The 15086-nt window shown below is 39.6% G+C and overlaps 1 long non-coding RNA gene across 1 annotated transcript in view; it reads left to right on the top strand.

Moving 5' to 3' along the window:
• Positions 1 to 13942, top strand: part of LOC113612164 (uncharacterized) — a 69388-nt gene extending 55446 nt beyond the window's left edge. Inside the window, exon 4 of the long non-coding RNA XR_003429743.1 lies at positions 13330 to 13942. This is a non-coding gene — a long non-coding RNA (uncharacterized LOC113612164). The remainder of the gene's footprint in view (positions 1 to 13329) is intronic.
• Positions 13943 to 15086: the final 1144 nt, after the last annotated feature.

Genomic DNA, 15086 nt, shown 5'->3' with positions numbered 1-15086 from the left:
ACACACACACACACACACACACACACACACACACACACACACACACAGAGAGAGACACAGCAACAACAAAAACTCCTTTCTATAATATCTTTTGCAAGGGGTTGCCCAGCCTCTGCATCAACATCTCCATGAGAGGGAGTTTACTACCTACCATTCTATGTTTAGACATTTCTGCTTATTGGGAGTTTGTTTGTACATTGAGCCCCAGTCTGATGCTCAGTATCTTTTTAATTCTTGTTCAGTTTTCTGATATTTTGAAGCTAGAGGCACATTGGAGAAAATCTAGTCCAATCCTCTTACTTGACAAAAAAAGAAGTTAATAAGCAGGGAGGCCCAGTGACTCTCATAAAGTATGGCCCATTGTTGTGACCTAGCCTCTGAGTACACAGCTGCCTTCTGATTCAGCAGCCACCTTTGTAGTGTGATTTGGGAATCTCCAGTGGCTTGAAATATCAATTCCTCTGACAGTCATTCAGCCATCAAAGCTTCATCCCTTTGAATCCTGAAGAGCTTTCCAAATCTATTGGATAATCTTCTCTTGAAATGCAATCATGAATTCCTTCCTTTATCAACCAGCACCTTACCTTTGGTAACAATGAAGATGAACAAGAAGAATGGGGTACAGGATAAGCCCTGAGGGGAAAGACACATATTTAAAGGATGGGGGTTCAGGAGGGACTACTGAAGAGGGGGGCACTGGAGCCAAGCCTCGCCTACTTCACAGGAAGGCCAGACACAGCCCAGATCCACACATGGCCTGATCAGGATATTGCTCAATGTCCCCTGTGGAAGGGATGGGGGTGGGGCACAGGCAGGGGCTAATTTAATCTAATCAACTTGCAATAGGCTCCTTCACCATGAAAGGAAAAAGAAAGAAGAAGAAAAAACATCCATTAGTATACTTTCAAGAATCTCAATCTTAGCTGGAAATTGTTTCAAGGGAAGTGAGATGATGCAAGTCCAGCTCAGCTGGAATCACCCTCATTCCTTGGCTCCCCATCAAACAATAGAAATCTTTCATCAAGGATTGCATCTCTGTCTCTCTGTCTTTCTGTTTCTCTCTCTCTTTCTCTCTGGGGCAGTGACTTTTAAACCCTTTTGATCGTGGTCTCTTTGAGGCTCTGGTGAAAGTTATAAATCCTCTCCCATGAAGAATGCACAAGCATGGGGAATTTTGTATACAACCTAACCCCCTAAAACCAGTGCTCATGGACCCAAGTTAGGAATCTCTGCTCTTTAATGTCTAAGGTATATGTTGGGGTGTTTTCCTTCCTGCCCCATATATCATCTCGGGTACTTTGTGGAGATCAGAAGAAGGCAAGTGCGTCCTGAGGGCATTACAATAATGGGAATACATCCAATCAATTCTCTGACCCTGCCAGTAGGAATTAAGGGCCCTTAACTTTATGTTCATGCCACCGTATGTCTACTTCTATGCTAGTGCTGACCACTCTGTATTATAGTCGTCCATTTCCTTGTCTATGCCACGCTTAGTGAGGGCAGGGGCAGACTTTGACTGGTGTCTTCATGGTTGTATCCTCAGTGATTGGTACATAGTAGGATCTCAGTTCGTTTTTGTGTAGTGAAGGAAGGAAGGAGAAGATGAGGAAGATATCCATGGGGTCTTCTAGAACTTTTCAAAATTTCCAATTAAATAGTGGGAAACTAGATAAGAAGGATGATCTAGATTTACATCACAGGTGGTCCTCTTGTGTGATAGTATGGTCAACCATCAGAGTAACATGGGGCTAGCCATTGATCTATATTTGATTGTTTTCTACAATATTCATGTCCTTGGAAAAATAGTTGTGATTTTGAGCCTGTTTAAGACTTGTCAAAAGAAAGAAAAATTAGTTGAAGTAATTGAAGACCTGACAGGATAAAAGATCTTGGAGAATTCAGAGATGTTTGGCTAAAGGAGATTTCAGCAGTAACCTTCTCCCTTTCCTAATTCTGCCTGGAAGCAGATGGGGGTGAGATGAGAACCTTAAAGATGAAGGTTGTATAGTAGGTAGGCACCCAGTGGGAGGACATGGCTGGTATGTGGCAGGATTTCTTTGAATCATAATAGGAGTTGGTAATTGGCCTCCCGGCTTTACTTGTTCATCTCCATTAGCTTCTTTAGCACAAATCTGTTGGTTTTATCTTCCCAGCATCCACTCACACCTATACTGGTAGCAATACAATGGTTTTTCCTTTGGGGAATAACTACACTCAAACTCTAAATTCTAGGTCCATGTGGTTATGGTTGTCTGACACATTCCTCTAATCTCTGGAGATAGATCTGGCCAATCAGTATATTGCAGGCTTTCAGTCATAATAATTGACTTTCAGGAGCCATGCGACCTAAGCCCAGCCAGTGAGAGTCAATTCTGGGATGCTTGTAGGAATTATTGGAAAGAGAAAACTCTCTTTCCATTTGCCTGGAAGCCAGGTGGGTATAAGCCTGGATCTGCTGGGGACCATGAATGGAGAAGACAGGTTTGGGCATGGAGCCAGGGCAAAGGCAAGCACGGCAGAGATGTGAGCAATCATGTCTTAGAAGCTGTTTGAACCCTTGTAGCCATCTTCTCCTGAAGTTTTCCAGACCCTTTTCTGTTGGTGAACATTTGAGCTTAAGAGAGTTTGAACTGGATTTCTGTTCTTCTGAATAAAGATGTCCTGTGTGCTATTTCTCTTATCTTGAGTCTCACTTTTTGGTAAGAGCCTACCACTGTGGCTCTGACTTCTGTAGATTTCCACCCTCCCTTCCCTATTTTATTATGTTAGTGTTATATCCTTGGTGTCTTTAACAAAACTGTTTTCCGTTACGGATTATGGATAGGAAGGAGGTATTCAGAGAGTGACTGTGCCCAGAGTGAGGTCTCCTATTAGAGAATTGGCTAGGAAACTGTTCCTGGAGTTTGAGATGTTCAGGAGTCCAGAGGACCCCATGGAAGGCAGGAAGGGAGTGGGGTCCTCTGTCTAAACATAATAGTATGCAGAACTTCAGTTGAGGAGGATATCACTGGTGTTAACCCACACTGAGCAGCCTGCCAATCTGGTATCCAGCTTAGGATATGCCATTGATTGAAAATTTGAAAAATGGAAGAGTAGAGTATGCTTAGGAAGGAAGGAAGAATGATAGAAGCATTTAGCTAATTCTTCAGGGCAGAAATACTAGACTATAAAACAGCTCTTAGAAAATATATACATAACTCAATGAGATGCTTGAGTTATTAAATAAATTAAATTTAGCATATTATGCTTAAGAAAGCACAGCATGCACAATATATTTTAGGACTATTTTTATCTATTGCAACGCTGCAAAATTTTCAAAAGATCTAGCATGGAGAGGAATAAGGTTTGGATATCTGGAAAATTTGCTTATATGCAACATCTCTTTTCCTGATGATGCCTGATAAGCAGAACACTACTACATTAGATGTTGTCCTGCCCGAACATGAGTTCTTTAAAAGCTCCCTTTGTAAGTATATTCTAAACAATACTAGGAGAGTATTTTTTACATTTTGAAAGTAAAAATCACATCTAAATTGCAATATCATGGGCAAAAACGGAGATCCTTGGGGTCACCAATAGTGCTTCGACCAAATGCTAATGGCCAGTGGTCAAGGTAATAGTGAGTTGTCCAGTACTAGTCACTAAAAGCCTATGTCTTTACTCTCTTAGCCAAACAACCCCTTTCCCATTTAGGTCTTCTAAAGCTGTGTCCCCAGACTCCAGGAAAATGGGCCTCTGAGAAGTGTCAAGAGAGAGCAGAACATCTCACCACATCCTCTGACACAGCTAGGTAAAGGGCCATTCACCCTATTTAAGAATAGGAAATTAAGAAGCCCACACATCTAGTTAGAGGAAAAGGCCCAGTGAAGACTCAGAAATTCCTGGCTTGGACAAATAAACTCGCTGCCTCCCTTTAAGCCCTACTGCCAACCAAATGGTGACAGATTGAGGCCTTTAAAACATTTCAAGGTTTTCTCAGGGTATATGCCCAGTAGTGGGATTGCTGGGTCATATGGTAGTTCTATTTGTAGTTTTTTAAGGAACCTTCATACTGTTCTCCATAGTGGCTGTAACAATTAACATTCCCACCAACAGTGCAAGAGGGTTCCCTTTTCTCCACACCCTGTCCAGCATTTATTGTTTCTAGATTTTTTGATGATGGCCATTCTGACCGGTGTGAGATGATATCTCATTGTAGTTTTGATTTGCATTTCTCTAATGATTAATGATGTTGAGCATTCTTTCATGTGTTTGTTGGCAATCTGTATATCTTCTTTGGAGAAATGTCTATTTAGGTCTTCTGCCCATTTTTGGATTGGGTTGTTTGTTTTTTTGTAATTCAAAAAGAGTCATGTACCAAAATGTTCATTGCAGCTCTATTTACAATAGCCAGGACATGGAAGCAACCTAAGTGTCCATCAACAAATGAATGTATGACGAAGATGTGGCACATATATACAGTGGAATATTAGCCATAAAAAGAAACGAAATTGAGTTATTTGTAGTGAGGTGGATGGACCTAGAGTCTATCATACAGAGTGAAGTAAGTCAGAAAGAGAAAAACAAATACCGTATGCTAACACATATATATGGAATCTAAGGAAAAAAAAAAAAGGTAATGAAGAACCTAAGGGTAAGACGGGAATAAAGACACAGACCTACTAGAGCATGGACTTGAGGATATGGGGAGGGGAAAGGGTAAGCTGTGACAAAGTGAGAGAGTGGCACGGACATATATACACTACCAAATGTAAAATAGATAGCTAGTGGGAAGCAGCCACATGTCACAGGGAGATCAGCTTGCTGCTTTGTGACCACCTAGAGGGGTGGGATAGGGAGGGTGGGAGGGAGACGCAAGAGGGAAGAGATATGGGAACATATGTATATGTATAACTGATTCACTTTGTTATAAAGCAGAAACTAACGCACCATTGTAAAGCAATTATACTCCAATAAAGATGTGAAAAAAAACAAAACAAAAAAACATTTCAAGGCATACGACATATTAACCAGCACCACCTAGTGGAAGAGAAGGATTAATCAACTCACAATTTTTCTTCAACGCGCTTGCAGGGTTGCTTATTCACTCAGCAATCCACTTGTAAGAGCTGACTGCATCAAGCACTGTGCGGGACAAGTTGGAAAGTTAGAAGGAATAGAAATGGGTATGCCAAGAGCTGAAAACATTCTGGCCTATGGAATGCTCCAGAAATATGTGTAGTGGGAACTGAAATGGTTTAACATCACTAGCCATCAATGGGATTTAAATTTATAAAATTAGGAGGCATATATTCTAAAGGGTCCAAGGAGAGTATTTCTTACATTTGAAAGTTAAAGCCATATTTAAAATGTAGTCTCATGGGGAAGAAGGGAGAAAAGGTTGAAGCATTTAGAGGAACACTGAAGGTTTGGCTCTACCCATTCTCCTCCCTCCAGTGGCCATTTGTATTCAGTCAGTAGAAGGGAGGCCATGAGAATCTCTTGATGAACAGGTGATCAAAGTATACAGGAGCTAATCTGGAAACTTCCTGTTGAACACTGCACTCCAGCCCTTAACACAGAACCAGAAAAACTTTGATTCCTGCCTATAGCACCCTTAATTATGGTTAGTAAATTGAGAAAAATTTATAACTGGACTAACTGCAAACCACCCCTTTTTGCAGATGCCATTAGAATGGCCTGATTTTGAATTCCCAAGCGTATATGTATAATTAGGACTCGAGTGCAAATGAGCAAAACCCCAACTGGAACTAACTTAGTCCAGAAAGGAGTTTATTGGAAGGTTTCTGGGGATATTATATATAATCAAAGAAATAGTTGAACAACAAACTGGAAGTAGGAGAGGTGCCCCTGGACCTCAGGGACAGTGGAACCAGGGGCTGGAATGCATCATCCTTATCTCTGGTCTCTCTCTGGGTCAGTTTAGATTTTTCTGACAGTGAACCAGCTTTTCCTTTGTAGTGGGAAGCATGACTATTGATAATCATCCAAATCTCCTTGCTTATAGCTTCTGCCACCTGAGAGAGACTGGCCTCCTTTCCTCAGCTCTGCTTTTTTAAAATTTCGCAGACAGACTGACTGGCCTTGCTGAAGTCACATGACTATAGGTGCTGTGCTGATAATGCTTCAGATGCCCCTATAAATTATGACATTTTTGAATCACCACTTCAACTCCCATGAGACCTCACAGCAGCCAATTCCTCAAACCAGGAATCCTACTTCATTTTGGGATTCTCTTCTAAACGTCCTACAGATTCCTAACCTCCTCGAATTCAACAGGGATGGGTCACCTTACCAGGGGAAAACAAAATTGCCTCTATGCCTACAGGTCGGCTGCTGAAGGTCCACACCCATATTCATATGGGATAGCAAGATAATTCTAAACAAAAGAATGTTGATCCATTGGGCTGAGAAGGCAGAAGTGTTTCAACCTGGGCTTCTTCCACCAGGGGAGCACCAAGGAAAGTGGCGCTGCATCCCTTAGTCATGTCTCAGGGTTTCAAAATCATAGCCTACACATAGCACAACTCTAACTTGAGCTTTTGTTCCCATTGCCTGGGAAGTAGAAACCCCTTTCCCCTCACACTGTAAGTCTTGTCACTTTTGTAATTGAATTAAGTCCAACTTGGGTCAAATAGCTCTTGAAAGTGACAAGTAGAAACAATGGATTCAATCTTCAAATGGTTGAATTAGTGTGTTCTTGTCCTAGTTTTCATCTAGTGTGGGTAACTGGCCCTGAAAATCAATTTAATATAAGATAGCATTCTAAATTGTGACTATGATTTGTCAGGGTATAAAAAACTCTAGAGTAATATCAATTTTCTCCTTTTTATCCTACTCAGAGAAAGATTTCTCAGTCAGTAATTGCAGTGAGCCCAGAAGAAGGGGTGATGATGAGAGGAGAGGGCATCAATTAAGGAATGATACATAAAAGACCAAAATATGGGTAACTAACTTCACAATCATTGTGAATAGTTACTTTATCAAAAAAATAATAAACTATGATATTTAAATGGCAGCTTATGCAAGAATTGAAAAAGTACTAATGCAAAGATTAAAGAGATTCCATCTTTGGTAGAAAAGATAATACCATTAAGCCAATAGGATGATGAAAATAACTAAAGGAAAACCAGGAGGATTATCAGCAGAAGGGGTCTTAGATGGGAAACAGGACAGGTTGCATCACAGGATGCCTGATGAAACCAAAAACTCATCAAAATAAAACTCAGTCTTGGGAAGGACTCTGATAAAGGTAGATAAGATGAAGGGGTGGAATCATGGATTCAAGTATGGATTAGACTACTGAATAGGACAATACTTGTGATGGTTACAATTAAACGTTCCACTGCAAGCCCCAATTTTCTCCTGTAAAATAACTGTTTTCTGCTACTTTAGAGCAGAATTTTCAATTCACTGGTTGGTGCTAAAACCATATTTCTGGTTCAAGATAAAAAGATCAGCAACCACAAAATAAAGTCAACTGTTTGAAGATGTAAATTCACAAAACCTACCACACTATTAAAGATGATGGAACTGGCCCCTTGGAAGCAACAGACATTGATGTTTTGACATAGAACATCCAGAAACTTCACCAGAATTTACTATGTGCCTGGTGTGGAGAGGATTTTGTTTTTGAATAACTTTTTATGTGTCCCATACAAGGATGCTGAGCAGAATATTCAGTGAGGGCCTGAGAGGAGCTGGGTAATGGAAAGGCATCCAAAGGAAGGAGAAAAGAGAAATACAGTCTTAGGAGGGTAAACTAGGGATCATTGGCTTCTGCGTTATTGGAATTAAGTTCCAAATTGAAAATTTTTTATTTGTTAATTATTTATCATATATGTACTAGAAATAATTGTAATAGGTTCTAGAGATTCAGGTATAAAAAGGCACACCAGCACTTCCTCTGCCCTCTAGGACCCCAAAAGCTCTTAAGAAAAGTCAACTTATTTCACTCTTGAATTAGTCAGGGATCATTTGGTTGCAAGAAACAGAAATGCACTCGTCTCCTAAGCAAAGAGAATTAGTAGGATTAGAGTCTTGGAAATGGGAGGATCAACATCTCTCTCTCTTCCTGAGCCTACTTTTTTCTTTACAGAGTGACCTGTAATTGTTTTCCTGATATTTGAGTCTCAGCTTTTGATACTATAAGACTTTATAGTTGTAGCACCTGCTGCTGACATAGTCTTTTTGGGCCCAATTCCAAATCAATGAGAAAGAGACTCTCATGGACACAATTTACATCAGGTATAGATTCTTGCATTCAGCAAATATTTATTGAGCACCTAGTGTGTGCTAGGCACTATTCAAGACCTTGGAGTTCCACAGTGGACAAGACAACATTCATAACCTCATGTGCTTACATTTAGGGTTGGGATGAGGTGGAGTGCAGCACAGACAATGAAGAGTGAATTTTAAGATAGAAGCTCAGGGATGATAAGTGTTATGAAGAAGAACAAATATGGGTAGGAAGTAGAGAATGAAAGGCAAGTGGTGTTTTGAAAGCTGTTCTAACAAAGCATCTCTGAAGAGGTAAGAGTTGAGCAGAGGCCCTAAGGAAGTGAGAGAGCAGGCCTTCAGAATATGTGGGGGAAGAGCATTCTAAGTTAAGGACCAGCAAGTACAGATCCCCTGAGATGGGCCCAGTAAGAAGATCCCTGAGGCTGAAGCACAACAAACAAGAGGAGGAGTGGCCCCCAAAGTAGCTCACAAAGAGGTCTGAGAGAGAAGCAGGGCACAGCCATACAGACTCGGAGAGCCATTAAAGTGGTTTGAGTGAGAGAGTGCCATGACCCAAGTTCTATGTATAGTGATGGTTGGCCAGTGTCACCCAGTCAGTAACTGACAGACCGAGGATTGAAGCACAAGGCAATCTGGCTCCAGATCCCAAGCTCTTAACCACCACTTGACTCCCTCTCATGATGTTGGCTCTCATAGTAAGGTTTTCACGAAAGTTTTCAGACAGCCTGAAGGTTCATCAATGCTTCCAAATACATTGGACTTACACCCTGAAGACAGGGATAGAAAACATAGCAGTTGGGGCCTTTTTTATACCCAAAAGACACATACATGTTTGCTATGACAACTCCATTCACTTAATTCACTACTGAAAGGAATATCCTTGTTTCAGCTGCCAAATACCTGTAGTACTATTCAGAATAAGTCTTTCTCCATCCCCTAATATTCAGTCATCTTCACTGTCTTCCACAAACAGCATGCAGATTACCTTTTTTAAGCAAGAGGGAGTAAAAAGACACTTGACCAGGGTCATGTGTAGCAAGGTAGTGATTGTGCTGGCAACAGCATTTCAGAAAGGATACGAGAAAATAATCTGCAAATGGTTGCCTTCTCTAAGGATACTCCACTTTCAGCGATCTTCTCTGTAGAGAACATTAAGAAAGTTGGAACCTGGTTTCTTTAAAATTGAGTAGTTTTCAACATTTATGTCCTTTGCTAAGAACTGAATGTGTTTACATGGTGCACACTCAGCATAAAAGATTGCAGAGTGTAAAACACAGAGCACATAAGATACCAATCCTTTTCTTCAAATTATAGGACAACTTTAATGGATCAGTTCCAAGTGACCAGAGCCTTAAATTACTTAAATTGCTGCCCTGTGTCTATTTGTATGAGGAAGAGTCAGATAATGTGGCAACAGCTTTATTATAAATAACCCCATTCCTTGGTGCCATATAAAGGGTGACAGAGTGTCTCACACACACACAAATTCAGCCCAATCTACTTGTGGCAACAAGACTGAATGGTTAGAACTGATATATAATTGAGTTAATTTATTCACTCATTCATTTATTCAGTAAACATTGAGTACCTGCTACATTTCAGGCACTGTTCTAGGCCACGGAGAAACAACTCTGGCTATAATAAATGGAAGCTTTTTCATGAAGCTTACATTCTAAGGTAAACATTGTACATTTAAAAAGTAAACAATACATTTGTAAAAGTAAAAGTAAAAAATACATTCTAAAAGCAAACAAATATGTAACATACCAATTAGTGATAAGTGCTATGAGGAAAAAAGTAAAGCAGTACAAAGGTGATAGAGTGAGGGGAGAATGTGGAGTGATTTTTTTTTAATCAAGGGTGGTCATAGGCAGGCTGTCTGATTAGGTGACATTTGAGCAGAGATCTGGTCAAGACTATGACATGATCAGAGAAAAGGTTACTTTTAAACACTGTATTTTGCTAAGCCAAGGAAGAGGGATGGGCCATTTCAGGAATTGTGTCAACAACATTTTTAAAGAAAACATTAAACTTTCAGTTAATTAGAAAATCCAGTTGGCCAGAATTCCTCCTAACCCTGTTTCCTAGGCATTGCAGTCATATGGATGGCAACAATATATACATTTAAGCATTATTAGTAATCTCTCCAGAGACATATGCTATGGTGGAAAAAGAACAATTTTCAGAATCATAGAAGAGATGGGACTGTGTGATTGGTGAGTTCTACTTAGAATCTCAGCTCCATCTCTTAGTGGTTTTGAGTCAATTGGTTAACCTACCCAGGTTTCACTTTATCTATGGAAAAATGATAATAATGACTACTCTTTGGACTGGCTATGAGGATTCAATCAGTTGCTATATGTAAGATCTGGGCACCTAGGAAGTCCCTAAGAATATGTTAATCTTATTCCCGCAAGGTCCCTAGACAATTATTATTCCATGAAGGGCGTCACAGAGCAATGCAATAAACGTAGAATTTTATTTTATTTCCCAGAAACAGCATTGTACATTTTAGGATGTCCAAGAAACCAGTGGTTTAAATGCACTTAAGATTTATTGAAATGATTATTCTACAACATTATCGGTGTCAATCTCCCATCTGGACTACTTGTTTAAAGTCTTTTATTCCAGCCAAATATCAGGTCAACAGACAATAATGAGAATGAGTACCATGTCTGGAATTTGACATTGAGCCCTAAGACTGTAACAGCCAGTCAAGCATGCTAGGCATGCACTTGGATACAGCCTGTCATGGTCTGCAATATTAACATTTCCCCTGTCCAATGGGGTGGGTCCAATGAGATGGATACCCATGAGTTTCCATGTAACATTCATTACAACAATTTTGGAAACCCAGTGTGTGCTTCATTGAATTTTACTAAAGTAGAATGAATGGTACCTTCTCAGTTCTATTTTGAACTCACTGTGTGTTATTCTTCCCTTTATTGCACATTTATAGCATTAGGATTAGAAGAAAATTCCTGTATCCTATCTCGTATTTAGTGCTCCATGTTGTGGTTTCTTTATTATATATGATTGGACTATTTTCTAATTTCTGTTAGTTATTTCAGGAGGCTAGGGGTGTGAGAGCTACAGGGTGCTCCTTACTTTTTCCAAAATTATTTCAAGTTTTCCATGAACAATCTAGCAAATCAAGATTGAACCACTGTTGAACATCATCACCATGTTATCCATATCCTAAAACCTTTCTCCAGAGGTTCATAGTATTTTCACAGATGTGATGTCAGGCTTTCTCAAAATGGAAAGGTAAGATCTTGCCCCATTATAACCCCACTTTTAACATGGGGGTGAACTCTACTTGAGCTAGTATTATGTACATATGTGGAATGAATCCCACTGATCCTGACATCTGAGAATTTTCTCTAAGCTGACAAGCTTTAGAAAGGAGTCAGCCAACCAGAATGCCTGATATTTGCTTCCTATTTCAGAGGCCCTTTTATGCTTACTAGCCCCAACCAAGTGGACTTGTCAGCTTTGATCTGCCAAAACCAAGTGTGAAGTCAGTGAGAACGCTGAACCTAGTTATCAGATGGGCATTTTGATAGAGTGATAGTAATAAAATCTATATGAAGAAGTCTATCACTGAAATGAGTATCACTTTTAAATAATACTTTGTACCTCATTTTTAAAGTTTACACAGCACTTTCGAGGATATTAGCTTATATAATCTCTGCAAGTCAATGGGGAGTAAATTACCATCATTATTTTATAAATGAGAAAGTACAAAGCTTAAGAGGTTAAGCAGTTTGCTCAAGAATACACAGCTAGGAAATGTCAGCTGGAACTGGACTCCCTGTCCTCAGGATTCAAATTCCCTGCTCTCCTCCCTCCACTAAGGTCTTCCAATTCCTTTGCCCTATAGATATACTTATTCATTAGTTCATTACATCAGCTACCTACTTTTCCTGTTCATGCTATTTTACCTTATTACTAGACTCCTGATTTTCAAGTAGCTGATGGGCCGTGGGTCCTCAAAAAATTACTAAAGTCCAAAATTGACTCTTTTGAAGAAGATGGGAAGAAGATTTGTAGAAATAAAAATTAAGTCAGAATACATGTAGTTCTGGGGCTTAATAGCAAAAGAAGACATTTAATTATATCTTAAACTCCTTTGTAAGGTTTACATTAAACCCTTCCTACTCTTTAAAACCTATCTTGGTGGACTTCCCTGGTGGTCCAGTGGATAAGAATCCATGCTCCCAATGCAGGGGGTCCACGTTCGATCCCTGGTCAGGGAACTAGATCCCACATGCCGCAACTAAGAGTTTGCACGCCGCAACGAAGAGTTTGCATGCCGCAACTGAAGATCCCACATGCCGCAACTAAAGATCCCGCATACCGCAACTAAAGATTCCTCATGCTGCAACGAAGATCCCGCATGCCGCAACTAAGACCCAGCATAGCCAAATAAATAAACATTTTAAAAAAATAAATAAATAGGGCTTCCCTGGTGGCGCAGTGGTTGAGAGTCCGCCTGCCGATGCAGGGGACACAGGTTTGTGCTCCGGTCCGGGAAGATCCCGCATGCCACGGAGCAGCTGGGCTCGTGAGCCATGGCCGCTGAGCCTGCGCGTCGGAGCCTGTGCTCTGCAACAGGAGAGGCCACAACAGTGAGAGGCCCGTGTACTGCAAAAAAAAATAATAAAATAATAAATAAATAAGTAAATAAAATAAAAATGAAACCTATCCTGTTCATCCCAAACCATAGTGGGATCCTTCAACATTTACTATCTAGGCCATTCACTTGTATTTCATGATGAATGCCTGTGTACCTATTATTATTATTATTGTCTCACAATTATTTAATTTTTCATATATGAATTGCCTCTCAACTAGAGGCTAAACTTATAGAAAGAAAGCAGGGGCCATGACTTAAACTTTTCTCAATTCCTTAGACTTAAGGTTGCCCATAAGGATTGTTCTAAAAAATGGGCCAGGGAAAATATATTGTTATAGCTATGATAATTGGTTAACATGACTCTGATTTTGTTGGGGGGTCATGTGATCCAGAAATGCCAATGAGATATAAGTAGATTAGTTCTGAAAAAGCTTTTGTTCTCTCTTCAGATGGATAGGGAGAAAAGAACTTGCTGACCCATCCCTCTCTTTCTTCCTGACCTGATGTGGATATATGGCCTGGTCCTGTGGCTGCCACCATGTGACATGAGGTACAAAATATTAGATTGGAAAGACAACAGCCAAAAATGGTAGGGCAGAAAAATAGAAAGAAAAATACTGTCTTTGATGACATCAATGAACAGCTACATCAGTACCAGCAGTCACCTCTCTCCAGTCTTCTTGTTAATGAGATATTACACGTCTGTATTGTTTAGGCCATTTTTTAACTTGGACTATGTATTACTGTTTCATACTGAAGTTGATACACGCATCTTTCTGAGAGCTTCCTAAGACACACACTGAGTTATGGTGAAAAATATATTCAAATTATATCCCCACATTAAATGCAAAATTAGATTTCATATGGTTGTTTCTTGTAGCACCTTTTAATGTATACCTAGGATATAATACCAAACCCTAACTCAGTGAAAACAATTATATAACAGATATAGGGCCATGGGGTCTTAATAGTTTTTTGTTGTTGTTGTTGAGCTTTGAAGTCATATAAACAATAAATAATATTTTTTATTTCTTCTTCTAAGGAATTTTGACCCATCTAGGTTGCCATACAATTAATGGAGGACAAAACATAGTTCCCCTATTATATAATTTAAAGTTTCATAATAGAAACAAATCACTGTACTATGGAAACTTCCCAAAATATTTCTGACGGAAAGAGGTTTTAGGGTCTGAATTTATCTACTTTACCAGTCTTCTTCGATTCCATTAATTAAATCATTGCTTAACTCTGTCTTTTTCTTGGTTAGATGAAGTTCGGAGAAGGTCATTTAATTGGGTATTAATCTATCAGACAAAACCAGCTGGCCCATTGCTGAATTAGAGAAAAAGGAAATACTGACTCAACCCATTTGAGAAGAGAGCAGCGTGGGCAGGGAGGGTCAACCTTACACATCTTTTATTGCAGAATAGTTTCAAATCTCTTGAGACTGGATGAGTGGGAGAGAATGGATTATGCTTCTGAAGTAGAAGCTATCTAGGACAGGAAAACAACCCTTTAGTACAGGAAATGAGTGAGAGCCTGCCTTCCACACAGGCCACCATTTGACCATTTTGGTATCTGTGCAGCAATTAGAGGTTTCTGAGCCTTAAGAATCAACAGTCATTAATATAAAACTGGAACTAATCTTAGCCTTGGCACTTTGTCTTGAGAACAGAATTGGTCCTGCGATCCATAAGTGACTCATTGAGGAAATACTTGGGCATGCCGCACAACATGAGGGCAATATTTTAACAATACACAAACATGTATTACATGAGGAAAAATCATAAATGAAAGGAAAATAAATTAAGGAGTCAAGAAACCAGAAGGAGGCTTACAGCAAGAGGCAGATACCATTACCCTGGAAGTGAAACACCAGCACTTTGGAAACAAAACATATGTGCTGGAATCATCAATGAACTTAAAATGAGTCTTAAGAAATACCCACACCAGTTTGCCTTCACTTCCTTTTGTGCTTACCACATGCCAAATTGTTGAATATAAAGTGTCCTAATGGATGTAAGAGCATTTTACAAATTAAATGCTCTGAAAATATAAGCCATTAACGTCATTATTGGGGAAGAGGAGACCACCATGTTACTCGGATTATGATGTCTAATAGCCAGATAGTTTTCCCAGAAGGAAGCAATGAAACTCTAAACAAAATTTAAAAAAAATTTTTTTCACTGTTTGGTCTTGAACTGGG

The sequence above is a fragment of the Aethalodelphis obliquidens genome, unplaced genomic scaffold (assembly GCF_003676395.1).
Source record: "Aethalodelphis obliquidens isolate GAN/ISIS:26980383/991018 unplaced genomic scaffold, ASM367639v1 scaffold73, whole genome shotgun sequence".
NCBI lineage: Eukaryota > Metazoa > Chordata > Mammalia > Artiodactyla > Delphinidae > Aethalodelphis > Aethalodelphis obliquidens.
The sequence above is the reverse complement of the archived record's forward strand: the minus strand, read 5'-3'. Positions and strand labels throughout refer to the sequence as shown.